Source organism: Athene noctua, chromosome 7, assembly GCF_965140245.1.
Source record: "Athene noctua chromosome 7, bAthNoc1.hap1.1, whole genome shotgun sequence".
Taxonomy (NCBI): domain Eukaryota; kingdom Metazoa; phylum Chordata; class Aves; order Strigiformes; family Strigidae; genus Athene; species Athene noctua.
Window position 1 is genome coordinate 21615643 of NC_134043.1, and position 15836 is coordinate 21631478.

Genomic DNA, 15836 nt, shown 5'->3' on the forward strand with positions numbered 1-15836 from the left:
TGAGGTGACTGCCCTGTAGTGAGACTTCTGACATGAACCAAACAGGTCAGTTATGACGTTTGAGGAAGTCCTATGCACTTTGTACAGCTGTCAGTGAAATGAAAACTCATACTTGTGTAAGACCTTTTGGGCTCAGGTGGGTTTGACTCTGACTGTAGGTTACCTGCTTTTTTGGAACTAACTTAGAGCGTATACAATTCAGAATTACTGTTAATGCAGTTCTTCCTAGCAAAATACCAGTAAGAGTTCAGCATGGTTTTTCCAACTTTTATAGACCTACCCAAAATTTTTTAAAACATGTTTTGCTTGTCTTTCAAACTGTCAGTTTTTATGTGCTTGGGCCAATATGACCTATACGCAAGGTTACACTTGGGTACAACATGTAGTTGTTCGAAAGTAACTTTTAATCACAGTTTTAACAACATGGCTTCAGGCAGCACTATGAAAAATATTACATGTTTTTACTTTTTAAAAGCTGTAATTAATTTTATAATAAAAAAGCATGCGTGCACAGATATAAAGAAGTGTCTATGATCCTGTATGTTGAAATGTCCTCTGAATAAAAAGTACAGTTAATAATACCAGAAATCAGTTTTAGTATGTTACATTACAAATTCTTTGAGTAGTACTTGTTTCTTTATGTCTTTGAGACTGAGTTACCTGTAGAACAATTTAAGAAATTTCTACACAGTGCAGCAGAGACATGCTGTCAGTTTTGGTTCCTGGATTCCATGTTGCTCTGAACACCAGAGCAGATCTGCTTAGGCCAGAGATGATCAAGAACAGCAGTCATGGCTGGATGTGGTGGATCAGTTTCCAAGTCACATTCTGGCCACTGCATGCTGTAAAAAATTGGTCCCAGCCGCTAGAAAGCAGCTGAGAGGGCCAGATGAGATCTCCTGGGTCTGAAAGTGCTCACAGACAGATGGACATACTGGTGTATTTGTACCTGGTGGCACTTGTGCTTGCTTGGATGGGTGAAGCTCAAGGGTACTGCAGTTTGGTCCCCAAGGAACCTTAGCCAGGTGGCCTAAGCCAAATCTGTGTTGGTGCTGAGGACACTACAGAATCAAGTAGCTGTTAACTGGCTTTGTGACAGCCTGCTTCTCTTGCAGAGTGGAAACTTCATGCACCCGAGGGCCTGGCCTAGCATTTCCACAGTGATGATAAAAATGCTGCTCAGAACTTTAGTTTCATCTTTTCTCAATGCAAAAGCCTTCTAAATATGCAGTACGTATATATTTATGCATGCCTAAATTGTTAATCTGTTATGTTGTCTTGTGTACTACCTGTGAATTCTGTAATTACTTCAGTTTTGTATATGTTATTCTTATGTGCCAGGTTTTTGTAACTCACTGGATGACGTTTTTGCCTGATTTGCCAAGAAGAGCATAGTATTAATAAAGTTGGCTCTAGTTTGTCATCTGATGGACTATTTCCATGGAAAAAAATAAAATAATTTGTTTGACTTTAGTATCTTTTCATTGGTGAAAAATAAAATCATGTTAAGCTTTTGAAGATGACCATGGCTTTCCCATGTAAAACAATACAAATTGTTGTAGTCTTAGTTTCTTTTGCTGTATAGTAGCTAGGTAAGAATATAGTTATATTAGATGGATAAGTATAGTTACAGTACCAGGTTATCTCACAGGATATTAAAATTTATGTGATTGTTCCTCTCTGTCTTGAAAGACAAAGATTTATAGTCTTTGAACAGTTCTGATAGGTGGAATTACAAAAGATATTTAGAAGTACCATGGAGATGACATGTGGGGTGTAGAAAATCTGTAATGAACCCCAGACTGGTTGAATTGAGGACTCCAAACTGTATCAACACTTTTTTTTTTCCCACTAGTAGAACTTAGTTAGGCTAGACATTTTTTTGATGAGATGCAGTGACATACTTAAAGACAAATAGATTTTCTAAATGTGTAAGTAATAAAACAATATATTGTAATGAAAATTCGGGAGGCGTTTCCTGTGAAGCATAGCCCTAATATTTCACATATAACCAATACGGAAGTGATCAAATCGCTTTACAAGGAAAAGTTGGTACCATGGTAGCAAGGAATATTACAAGCTAATACTGCCCCTATCTGAAGATGTATTGTTTTTTTGGTTATGAAATATTATAATAACCTTGCACACCTCTAGAGAAGAACCTTAGCTATAGCTCTCTGGAGTTATTTTTCAAACTATTATTCTGCATAAATAATTTTTATGCAAAGAACAGTTACAATAAACAGAACCATAAGAATGAAATGACCATATTCAATGTTAACAAATGCATAAAAGGCAGGCTAATATACAAGTATGTAGATAGAAATAGCATATTAAAGAAAAGTAAAAATAGTTGATTGCCGCATGAGTTTCACATTAAAATCCTTATCCAATACCCACTGGACTAACTAGAAAGTGATCTTTTAAGTCCTCAGTTAATTTCAGTGAACTTTGAGTCCTTTTCCTTCTTCCATGAGCATGAAAAGCCAGGACTTCCCTGAATTTCAGTGAATCCACCTTCAGTGCATTTACCAGCTTTCTCTTGAACACAGTGTTGTGAAGATTTATAGTTTCCTTTGCCCCCAAAACTGCAGCCTGTGGGTTCATCAGGATAGTATCTGTACTATTTCATAATGTTTGTTTTATCAGGGATTAGGAGGACTTTGCTTTTATAGTATTTGTTTACTGTCAGGAGCACCTTGCTCAGTTTTTGTCCTGTATTTGTTCTGGAAAGAGTGGGAGAGATAAAACATTGAAAACTGTATGAGTTTGGGCTAGAAATTTAAGTTGGCAGCATAGTTAATATTAAAGATTACATGCATTTTAAGGTTTTAAAGGAGTTTTGAATGAATTCTTAGAGGAAAGGGAACTTTGTTGTTTAGCTCATTCAGTCGGTTGGTTTTTGTTTTTTTTCTGAAAATGTTGCCTTCCAAGCAAAACAATAGTCTCTTGTTCATGTAGCATTTCAGATATTTAACTTTAATTGGTATTATTGGGAGTTTTGGACGTATATCCAAGACATAGTACAATTTGATATTCAAGAAAGTAAAAGAGAGAAATGATGACAAAGATAAGATAAATAATGTTTTTCTCAACCTATGTTAAAATTTTTCTGGCTTTGTATAAGGGGTAAAACTGTGACACTTGTTGGTCTCTTTATATTTAAATCTTCAAATATTTTTATTTTCTCATTTGTACAGCAACTTGTGTACTGCACTTGGCTTTTTGAACCAAAGAAACCTTCTTTCTTTCCCAGGCTGCTTTTCTTTCTTTTTAAAATTTATTTTATTATTTTTAATTTAACAAAATGTAAACAGATTTGCATTTTGGAAAAGGAAAAAAAAGTCAAATAAAAAAAAAAAGTATGCTCTGTTTTACAAGGATGGTTTGAACATTCCTAGGAAGCCTGTATATTATTTTTTGTTTTTCTCTGAGTGTAAACCATGAAAAACTATTTATCAGCTTTTCCTCTTCTGATTCAAGTGGATTTTCATACATAGGAAGACATACCATATGCATATGGTGCTTTGTTCCCTTCAGATATACAACTTTTTCATCATTTGGGGAGTAAGTATAAGGCAGTTACATCTCATTATGAGGAAATACTGAACTGTATTAAAAGGTGTTACCCAGAAGTTTTTGTGCCTGTTTTTAGCTTAAAACGGAAACAGCTTTGCCTCTCTTCTTGGTATATTACACCTTGTGTACTGGTATGAAAATTGTTCTTTTGATTAGGTCATTAAGATATATCCAGGAGGCCTGACCTTGCAGACCTAAAGTACATGAAGCTCATAGAAAAGTCAGCAGGATGTTTGTTCATGAAATGAGAATCTTGCTGAACTGAAGACTGTACTGCTACTACTAAAACTTTGCATCAAGCTTAAATTCATAATACCATACCAGCTACACCATATTGAACTGTCCTGGAAATGCAGTTTGAACTCCAGTGCTCACCAAAGTGATGAATACATGGTTTTAATGGAAATACTGGGTTTTGGTGCCAGGTAGTTACCCAGTCACACTGAAGATGATTACTTTGGTACAGGAACTGGAATGTCATTTAGCAGTGTTCTAGTTAGGATTCATTTCAGTGGCATTTTATTAAATATGTCCTTTTCTATACAGCATTTGCCTTCTGGTGGCAGTGACATACGGCTTCTTAGAAGATGCATTTCTGCTTCAGAAAGTCAGATGGTCTTCAGGACCCTGTTCTAGGGTGATGTCAAAACTTGCCGTAAACTTGTATGTGAATGTCATTTGCACTTTTTATTGGGGTCAGTTTCACAGAAGGGTATCAAGAAGGATGCTTAAGGAGTAGCCACATGCAACACATGCAGTGCTTTTTGTCAGAGAAGTATCAATCAACAGAGGTTTTATTTATTGTCTTTTCCTGTTCTATTGAAAGGACAAATTTCATTCCCTCTAGAACTCTGTAACAGTTGCAAAGATAACTAGAATTTCCTAAAGGGAAAGGATAAGTCTGCTCTGCTTTTGCTGTTTGTTGAATTGCTGTTGTCTATGGCTAGCTAACAGGTGCTGTTTTCTATTCTGGAATTGCTATCTTTTTGACCATACACAAGGCTGCAAGCCAGTGGAAGCTGATGTAAATCCTAAATTCTTAAGCCGTTATAGGATTTCTCTTTTGAATTGATAAATCTGCATGCATGTACTTATTTTTAGACCATTTGCAACTGAAGCACATATGTTTAACAGCATGATAGGGTACAAGAGAACTGGTTAGGCATGATTAACGATTCTGGCAGCATGAGGGCTGTGTGCCTTTTTAGAAAATAATGTTGCATAGTAGGTGTTTTTGAAAGTGCGGTAGGGGTTTTTCAGTTGAATTTGGTAGTGGTGACAAGCGTTGACATCTGTAAAACTTGAGCTCATCTCTTTATCCACAAGACAAACACAGCACAAGTAGCAGCATCTTAATATTCTCTGTGCTAGTATTTTTGTCTTTTATAATTTAGTATCAATGCCTAGTGAGCAAATTTATACACATTCTTTATTTTTTGCTTACTTACTGCCTTTAGTTAAAGGTTTTTCAGGGTTAATTTTAAATTGCCAACAAGTGCGACAATAGCAGTGCTTTTATTTTTGATGTGGACAAAATATGCAGTAAACTACTCTAAATGAACACAACTACACTGAAACTCTACTCTCTCTGTGTGCAGAACAAATATACCCAAATGCCTCCTGTAATAGAAGCAATATAATCACAATAGCATGGAGCTCCTTATATGTTGACTCAGTTGAGAAAATGCAATTGTGGAAGAATAGTGTAACACCTAAACTGAGCTGTCTACCTCTTCAGTGAATCCAGAGCAAATCATGTGACTTTTAAGGATCTTGTAATTTTTATGCTGAAGCAGAAAACAATAGTTCTGGTAGCAGAAATGCCTGTAAAATCTTAATTAAGATTTCTTCAGTGTGCATCGCTTTCTTATATACCGGTATTATGTAAAGACAGCAAGAGAGATAATGCATTAATGAATGTTATTTGGAACAAAAGTTTCTCTAATGTTCCTTAAAATATTTACTGTTCAGAAAAAAGAATTAGAGAGAATGGAGAAAAAGAATTAGAGAGAATGGAGCTGTAATCTAATAAAGATGACAGAAGTTAGTTTGGGAAAATTCTTTATCCTTTTGGAAAACTCAGAAATTCACCTTACACAGCACTGTACACTGTACAGTACACTGTGCTGCTCAATTTTCCAGAGGCTGGTGCATGACAGGGGATGTGATATACCCACTCAGTGCCATGTTCTTGTTCTTTTGTTCAAGTGTCTATGAGGTTATTTCGGAAATGAGTCCCATTATTTGACTCAATTCTTTCTGGGGTACCATGCCACCACAAGACTTTCAAGGCCCAGGATAATATTCCAGGCGGTGGCATGGGGCATGGCTTATGTTTCCAGCCATCTGGTGACTGCTTCCACCATTGTGGGCATGTAGCATTTGCCATGCCGAGTTTGTGGGAGCAAGATATAAATCAATCTGCCAGGCCTCCCCATATCTAGGTCTTAACCATCACCCTCTATAACAGTTACTGTTTGGCTTGATCACAGCCCATGTTTCACGTTCATGGGTAAGTTGTGCAATAGTGTCCACGACAGATTCAATCTCTAGGAAATATGCTTTGCATAATGTAAGACCAGCACTATGTTATACTCTGGCTGTCCTTGTCTGCAGTGACTACCACCATGTTAATTAATAATCTAAACATGGTACCTAATCTAATCAAGTGTAGAGATAGACCCATAGTACAAAGATGCCTAAAGTTAGTTTGACATTTTATGTTGAGAAGCCAGATGAATAGTCTGGATTCAAACAAACTGTTACGAGGAGGTATCAAAGATGCATTGTATGCTCCAGTCTTCAGCTTTTCAGCAATTCTCTCACAATTATTTTGGTAATAGTTTTGATTCACTAGTAGGGCCCTATACAGCAGCACAACAAAACCAAACTAGCCATTGCCTAAATGTGCTAACCTCCCCAGCCTGGATAACATCAGATTTGAAGGCTCGACTTTACCCTTTCCCATGGCAGAGGGGAAAAATTCCTAAATTTTGATGCTGTTTGGTGGAAGGCTCTGTTCATGTGTGAAGTATTAATTAGCTATTATTACTCAGTTACTTCCTTCAAAATATTTTATGGTGTATTAAATGAATACCAGTCTCACAACAGCCACATCTTATTCACTAGGTGTGATTTAAGGATGAGGCTAGTATTTTTAAATAAGGAGTAGTAATTTCTGGCTTTCCACAGATATTAATTAAGTTCATTTAAATAGATTTGGGGTAACATAGGAAGCAATAGCCTATTTAAAAAGCTCATAGTCCTCTTCAGTATGTGAATAAAGTCCAACCAAAAGACCCTTTCTGGTGTTCTGCAAAATAAATCCCGTGTCTCCACTCTTGTGAGCATGCTAGGAGTTTCGTTTCTCAAATGGATTTCTAGCTCATGACATGATTATAATTCTTGTATAAATGGTTAGTTTTTATTGGGAAGATGTTTCTTGGTTTGGAAATTTTTTTTTCATTGGTGCTAAAATTACTGAGGTAGGAGGTTTGCAAGAGAGAAGCTTCAGTATCAGAACCCAAACTAAGCAAAGGGCTAAAAATGCATCTTAAGGACTATTAGTCAGAATAATTTGAGCTGACAGTAGCCAAGATTGTTTTATATATGAAGTTCATAATATAGCAAGTTGGTTTCTTTAGCTGGGAAAAATACTAAAGGGGTACATTTTTGCTGTGGTTGCTAGGGAGCAGCTTATACTATGTCTGTGGGATATAATGGGAGTCACGTGTGAAATGCACTATGCTGATAATTTATTTCAGAGTGGTTAGAGCTGAATATTACATTCACAGAGTACATCTCATTGTACAAAATAAGATGGTGAGATGGATGCTGTTAGCAATGTTAGATGACAGAGCCACTGTGGTATACAAGGTACAGTACACATGTCAGTAGTCTGTCCAAGAGCATGGTTCATAGGTGGGGCTATGATTAGGTGAGCAGAGAACTAATACATTGGCTACATGGGTGGAAAGAACAGACCAGGTAAGAAGAAGGTAAACCTGTATTTTTATCTGTTTGACAGATCTGGCAATGAACAAGGTCCTGAGAATCCTAGGTCATGGATTCTTTTTAAGACAAGTGCATTGACTGGGAGTCCATGTTGCCAGTAGTATGTTGTTTAACAAAAGAAGGATGGGTAAATCGTAAGGGGATCTGACTGACCCTGCTACAAAGTGAAGTCGCCACTGCATTTGGAAAAACAGCTGCTTAGTTATGAAATGTCAACATCTTTAATAGCAACCTTTATAATGACTTGGTTATAGAACTTCATTATTTTCTTTCCAAATCTGTCTGACTGGAGTTATTTTTGTGGAAAAAAAAGCCTTAACAGTTTATTATTATAACTGTAAATGTAATACAAAAATCAGACATCCATAACACTGATTTCTTATTTTTGTAGCATTAAGCATTTCCAAAAATTATCCAAATATTCCTAAAGATTTCCATTTTAATATCATATTTAAAATTTCAGAATATTTTTTCCTTATTGAATCAATACAATTATACTGTCTCAAAGCTTAAATTAGTTACTTCACTCCTTTGAGCACTGGTGCAAGTTTTTCTCACATACTGTACACAGAGATTGAGTGTGTTTTCCTCAGCAATTACTACATTTGTTCAAAGTGAATTAGAAAATCAAAAACAACAGGAACTCTCTTTAATTAGATGATTAAAGAACCCAGCAAGCAGTGTGATGTTCCGATGAAAATGAAAGGTATTTCTTAGCATTTTTAGGCCATGTTAGAATTCAGATAGAACACTAGTTGTGCTGTGCAGTTAAACTGCCAGAAAAAGGTTTGCAGTCTCTTGAAATGTTGTATGGCATATGTTCTCAACCAATTTTATCTTTCCAGGCTCAGCTGCCTCACCTTGAAGGATGCTTTCAATAAGCAATCTTACTGTAAGCAGTCTGAAGACGTGCTGTTATTTCTAACAGCAATTTGAAACCCATTGGACTTGGCCTTCACAAAACTTTGTGAACAGATTCTTGACTAATACATACTATCAAAATGCAGTTGAAGTTAGTGAAGTTATTTATGACTGTGTACACTTGTCAAAGATTTTTTCGACAAAAAAACCTTCATGATCTGCTTTTGCAGATTACTAGCTTCTCCAACCTTTTCTAAATGTTAACGAGTTTTTTTTCTTTTCTGCTCAACCTTTAGGTATTTGACTTTTAGCCTTCTTCTATCAGTTTAACTTTGGTAATTTTTTCATAAAGGTCCAACATTTTTTTCCCCCAAGAGATCTTTTGGTATTGAAGCAACATCTCAAATTGATTTCAAAGGCTCTGTTCACTGTTCAGACTTTGTGATGCCTTCTTTTAAATACATTTGTTCCATGCACATTGTACTTAGAAAGCTATTTAATTTCAGAAATGGCCCTTATTAAATAAAATTCAGAAGCCTTCTTCTGTAACATTTTATATTTTTATAGAATTGATTTCTGTGTGGCTTATGTTATCATAAATTTTAATTATTGTTACCTACATTGACATGCTTTTCATTTAGCTGTTTGGGTTTGCTTTTATGAATGAAGCATGTAAAACTAATAATTCAAAAGAAGAAAGGACTAGACATTGTAGTTGCTTTTGTATATAGTTCTCTATTATCCCACCTTTGTTCTATGTTACTTCAAAAACAGCATAATAACATTTCCAGTATTAATACAAAGAAGAATTTTTTATAAAGAAACAGTTTAACATCTGGAAAGTATTTTTTTTTTTTAATGTCTCTTAAAATATGAAGTACATTATTTCCTCCCAGTCAGTTTAACTGTTCAGACCTGGACAATGAGCATGGGAAACATCAAGGCAGAGTCAAATACTTTTTCTTTCCTTGGTATAGTGAAATCTCTATATGTTTTTTAAAGTATCTACTGTTGCAAGTCTTTCTAAGATAACTTATTTCAGTTGAAATGGTTGGTACTTATAAGATTGTTGGTTTATTGCCCGTAATGATCCTAATATTTAAACTGTTTCTTAAAAATCCTTGAAAAGTCTGTACAAAAGGTAGCTAGGACTAAGAGCTTCTTATTATGCATTCTTTATGTAAAGTTTTAGAGCCACTGGAGCAGTAAGAAAACCATTAATTGTAGTTGATTTTGTAGTTTGGCATTTTTCATGCCCTGGATAATGCCTATTTTATTTAAAAATACCAGATCAGAAGAGATGCTTTGTGTTTCTGCTGCAGCCTTTTTGTATTAGATTTATAGTGTGCTCTCCAACTACCTTAACTCTGTGGAAGTGGTTACAATTTGCTTTAATGAACCTGAAGCAGAAGATTTGATGGAAAGTAGTGGTTCCAAATATCCAATGTCTTATGGGAAGAAGGGACAAAACTTGAAAAATAAATCTAGAACTGGATTATGAATATTTAAATGACACTGCTATTTAGAAAGGGCAAAACCCATCCCATCTGGTTAGCTACTTAATAAAAATCTATTTTTTGCTGAAGTCCAGCTCTAAATTCTTAGCATGTTTTTGTGAAACTAGACAAAATGTTATATCTTGTTTAAAAAAAACCCTTTTCAATCTGCAAATGCCAAGTGAGTTGTCCCAGAGATCATACTCAGTCTTTTATAGTGAAATATTATTTTTCTTCTATACCTGTGAAGGCAAATGTGATTTTTAGGTAAATATCTCTTCATGAGGGGCATTTATAGCAGGTTGCAGTCAGTTGATACTCTGCTGGAGTTAGTCCTTGTAGTTATATTCACAGAAGTCTGATATAGCAATGTAGTTTAATTTCTCAGATAGCCATATAACATTGCAAAATGGAACATCTTCAGAGAGTCACACGTCATTTTAGAGCCACTCTATTATTATTGGTAGTATTATAATAGTGTTACATACCATGTTGTTGTTATTATAGTATTTTTCCTTACATGTGTGTAACTTCAATGCCTTTGCATAAGGCAGAGTAAATGTAAAAAAGGACAACAGCCTTTTCTCTGAAGCACTTGAAGTTTGCCATTAATGATTCAATCTACATTACATATATGAATTATAGGGTATCACTGACTTTGTAATTTTTGCTGTCAAGAAAAAACTTGTTTAAAGGAAGGGAAATATCTTCTAGTAAGCTAGAAGCCATTATATATGAAGCTAACTAGAAGCTTGTTGACAACCCACTGATTTCTCTTGGGAGATCTCTTAAGTTAACTGAGAATTCAGGGTTTCATGAAAGATAACAAAATTTGTGAAGTCAACATGACTAGCGATGTCTTGCAGACTGTCTGCAAATTGTCTTTGCACTTCCAGTATTTTTTCATTTTGTAATATCACTTCAAGTTGATTTGAGGAGAAATATTCTAAAACATTACTAGTGGAAAAAGGATGTAACAAATAAGCACATTAGCAGTAACCTGTTTTAATAGCTACCTATTAAATTGATATTTGCATATGCTAATAAAATATATTTATATTTTGAGACGAGTGAAAAGGCTTATCTGTTTATCAGGCTTGCCTGTGCTTTTGTTTTGGTTTTGATAGGAATTATGCTTTTCACAAGATTGGGATTTTCAGGACCTACAGAAGAAAAACACATAGTAATAGTAGTGCATTCTAATTTTATCATTCACTGTATTCTTGTTGATTTTGTTGGAAACAAAATCAAGTAGGCCTTGGCAGATATTTATAGGAGGCAAAATGAACATCTGTGAAATCTCTATTTCCAGAGCAGCAGTCACCCAAAGTGTAGGCACTTGTATGTAAATCCTGAGCCCTCTTAGGGAAATGTTCAGTAATTTGAGGTGTAGCGTACGGAAAGTAACTGAAATACTGCTTCTGCTCCTTTAATCCTTATAAATACCTACCAATAAAAATATGTAGCTTGTTTGGCTGCAGGGGTACACTGAACAGTGTTGGGCTGATAAAACTTGAATTAACAGTAATAGTCCTGGAGGCAATAACAGTCAAGAGTTGACAGTGTCATTACACCACTGGTATATCTCCTGTGTCTGAGCGAGGGCTGGCATTCAGTTAGTTTGTTGGTTTACACCACATACATAAAATTCTTAAATGTCCAGAGAGAGAAATTTTATGACTAGTAGACTAATTTCAAGGTTAAATTCTGACTCCTTGTCTTTAATGCCATATATTCTATATTCTTAATGCTACACTCTTCCTGATGAACTTGCAAAGTTTGCAATCAAAGTATATTCTTAGTGCAGACAGCAGCTAAACTGCAAACAAAATCACGTGAGTTTGTATGAGTGTACTGGTGGATGGTATTCAAAATATATATATTTAAAAAAAATAATTGCACGAGTTTGGTTTTATCTGACTTTGCTGGTGGGATAAGGTTATGTACCTTTTTAGAAGCACTGGTATTCAAGCTGACAGCACATTTCATCATTCATCGTGGGCATCAAGTTGATGGAAACAAAATAGATCTTCAAGTGCTCGTTTTTATAATATGCTCATAATCAAGATGTTATCTCTTTTCTCATGGGCTAACCACACATACAAAATTACTCACTTTGTCAGTATTTTACTAAAGACATCTTTCTTATGCCCGTACATTTAAAATGGTATTATTAGATGGTAAAGTTCTCATACTTTATGATTTAAGTATGTGACGTGTCAAAATTAGATATCACAACTGAAGCTGGTTATGAACAATTCTGATAATGACAGTTATTAACAGAAAGTTTTTCAGAATGAAATATTTTTGGGTTGTTTTTTTTGAGACACACATCTAAGGAAAGTAAAAACAAGAAAGGGAATTCTGGGATTTAAAGAAACAGAAATAAAAGGCTCAGTTAACATGAATGAAAAATGCATGCTAAGTTTATCATAACCTCTGTTGAAGTGCCTTTCCCTGAAATATGATCATAAAATGCTTATTTTTATCTTCTGGTCATATTGCATAATAACTGATTTCTGTATTTCAAGTCTTTAGCCATATAAATCTGTACAAATCCTAGTGTATCTAGGGAAGAAACCTGCAGTACCAAAAATCTGAATGTTTAAAGATGTAAGAGAACTATAAAAAGGAATGAATTATTAGTCCTCAGAGGGATTTTTGTAGCCGGAGTGGATAGGTAGCTTTAGTCTCTTTGAGAGATAAATATTATATAGGAACAAAATTCATAACAGGGAAGACTAATTTGAAAGCATATATTGTCCATTTCTGAGTTATGTTTACGTGTACAGATCCAAATTAGGGAAGGCGGTACAATCAATGTTCATTGGAAGAACTACAATGTAATTAATCTTCAAACAAGCTGCCTCCTTCCCAATCATGCATTTGTTCCTCTTTCCTGCTTGGGATAGTTTGGGGTGCAGCAAACCCAGATAACACCTGCGTGTTTGCAAAAGGCTGAATGAACTATGGGCTGCTCAGAGACATGGTCTGGGGGAGCAAGCGTTCTTCTGTGCTGTTCTGTGTTGCAACCATGGGCTAGGGCTAGGAGCTGTTTCAAGCAGACAGCACTGTAGCTACTTGAGGAGGTAGCCTAAGGTGGTGTACCCCTACATTACACAGTTTGGCCTTGAACAGTAGTGAATTATCTTCTTCTGCCATTGCACCCTTAATTTTCACTGCAGTCTTTACCCCATGTATTGTATTTCCACCCAACTTTAGAATGGCTATAAATTGCTTATGCAAGTTGTAAGGCAAAGAAAAGGATCTATAGGAGTGAAACAAAATAGAAACTTGAGTGAATTACAGCCAAGGTCCAACAATCCTTTTCCTAGTAAAGATTCCACTATTGCTGCACAGCAGGCAAATATTCAATTTCAAACATTAATTTTGACTCATTAAAATCTCTTGGTCCCTCTCACCCTCTCTGTTTTCTAACAGCAAAGGTGGTTCTGCAATGTAGTTCATTTGATAATCCCAGCAAATGGTTGGACTGTTCAAGAAAGACCAACTGCTACTGTTGCTAGACATTTTTATCATGTTTGTGGATGGTTTCATATTACATTAGCAGAGATATTTTCCTGGATCATTCAGCCAAGCCAAAATCAACAATATAACAGAATGAGGAATATTACTTAGAATTAAATTTTTGGCATAGTTTAACATAACTTAAAAAATGCTTCTATCATAGTATGTCTAAATGTGATGTATTTAACGTGATATTTTAAATACTAGCAATTCAATGGTTAACATACTGAATCTTGAGATGTGCTCTGAAAACTCCTTTCCATCAAGGGTTCTCAGGGAATCACCTGTGAACCTATTACAGTCCACATAACTTTGCATATGACTAGCAAAAGGTCTCTGTCATAAATCTGTCCTGACTAGACCCAGCTGGTGAGTTTGGCTGTAGGAACTACAGGTTGTCTCCAACTGTGTGAGGATCGAGGTGAGAGGTCAGCCAAAGCAGGTAGCTGGATTCCAGTCTGTGAAGAATTCAAGCTGAATTCTTTTAAAGCTGACTAGTATCAGTCTACCCAGGAAGTTACCATTTCTTCCTCCCTACCCACATACTAGCTACTCTTTTTAGAGCCACAGACTTATGTAAGAAAATCTTTCAGTGATCATTATTAAGTCTGAGCAGAGACTGACTAATGAGCAACTTCCTTCAGCTTGCTACATTGTGGCATCAAGTTTTGAACCATCCTTGACTCCAGTCACCAGCTATAAGGACAGTCAGTCAGTCACGAATTAAGTGATGTTACTGAGTTCTCCCCAGTGCAACTCTTTACATGTAAATAAAGTTGCAGGAGTTGCACTGCAAGATAGTTTTGTTACAGTAGTGCCCTTTGGTAGATGTTCTGACTTCCTCTGGGAATGAAGTTGAGAACTCTGGGTTTTTTAAACTGATGAAGGTACCTAAATCAGTAGCAATTACTGTCCTCTTAATTTAACAGTTGCTTTTAAAAGGAAAGTAAGAAGGCCCACTCAGCAACTACATCATTTGTTATTTTTGCAGATTCTGGAGATGCTGAACAGGCATCACGTCCTCCACGTGGGTTATGCTTGCTTAGTGCAGACTGGGTTTTGTTGTTGGGGTTTTTTTTAGCTGCCAACTAATTTTAAGAAAACTTGTGATCAGCATTTCCTCAATGATAAATGAAGCAGGTAAACAACTAAGACAGAGCTCTTTGTCTGCTATTCTGAAGTATGGGACCAGTCAGATTGATAGCATCTGCAAAACAGCACAGTCACTCGCACTTTCCTACTCTCCTGCTGCTGTCTTTGTTATCATAAGATATGGGGTCAGGATGGAACACCAAAATTAATCATTCCAAGACCTTGATGAATGGGGAAGAAGTTTTTGTTCGCCCATTTTCTAAATGGAATGTGATGCAGTACAAGGATCTTTCAATAGCACTGTATAAAGGATCCTTTCTATGCCTGCATTAGACAACCAAAAGGGTAAATGGCAGAGTTCATGCTTCCCTTTTCTAGGAAAGAAGATTGGCATGATACATTGACTAAAATGGTGAGAGCTTGTAGTCAAAAGAGAGGCCTCTAATGCCACAAGCTTGTCATACACGTTTGTCTGTACCATATCCTTTGTGTCCATGTGTCTGGCTTGTGGACAGCCTGCAGACCACCTACATGCATGAATTTAATGCCCTAATTTTATTTTTTTTTTTGACTACACCTGACAGGCAGATAGTAGCCTTCTTAGAAGGTGATTTGTCCCAAACATGACAAGGAGTTTCTGTGGTCTAATCTGATATGTTCTAGATATGCAAAATGTAACAGAAGAACTGCATTAAGTATATATTCTATAGTTTTTATGAATCTTTGGATTCAGAGCCCCCTGGAATTAAAAAAAAAAAAAAAAGGTATATCTAATAAAGATACTTCTCTCTGATAATAGCAGTTTAATTTTGCATTGCTTTTCACCAAAATCAGTGGTCCTCCAGATAATTGCTGCTAATTTAAATTCTAAATCACTGTTAATGCCAATTAAGATTACTCTTATTTGTAGTCTTTGTAACACATCTGATGACAGAGAAGATGGTTCTGAAATATTGGTATGGTACAGGAGTCCTTGACCTTGCAGCCAGTCCTTTTATCAACTGAAGTGCAGAACTTTGAGGGGAGCAGTTGGGCTTCTGACCCTTTGGGAAGGGCATCTCCTTTTGACAGACCAAGCTGTTTCAAACCACAAGTCAAGAAATAGGGTTAATAGATGTGAAAAGCAGTTGCCTGCAGACCATAGCCAACAAGAAAAAGGTTAAGGCAAGATTCAGACAAGCAATAAGTCTGAGAAGGTAAGAGGTGAAAAAACAGTGTTGCAGCTGCCATTTGTTTACTAGTAACCACACCTAAAACTATTTGTCC

General features: G+C 35.9%; 1 protein-coding gene across 5 annotated transcripts in view; it reads left to right on the forward strand.

Moving 5' to 3' along the window:
- B3GALT1 (beta-1,3-galactosyltransferase 1) overlaps positions 1 to 15836 on the forward strand; it is a 219940-nt gene that overhangs the window by 12167 nt on the left and 191937 nt on the right. The window contains exon 1 of one of the 5 annotated variants that reach the window (XM_074911338.1): positions 1140 to 1230. The exons of the other annotated variants lie outside the window; for them this stretch is intronic. The gene's annotated coding sequence lies outside the window, so the exon portion shown is untranslated. Of the gene's footprint in view, positions 1 to 1139; positions 1231 to 15836 lie in introns of those variants that run through there. 5 annotated transcript variants of the gene reach the window in all.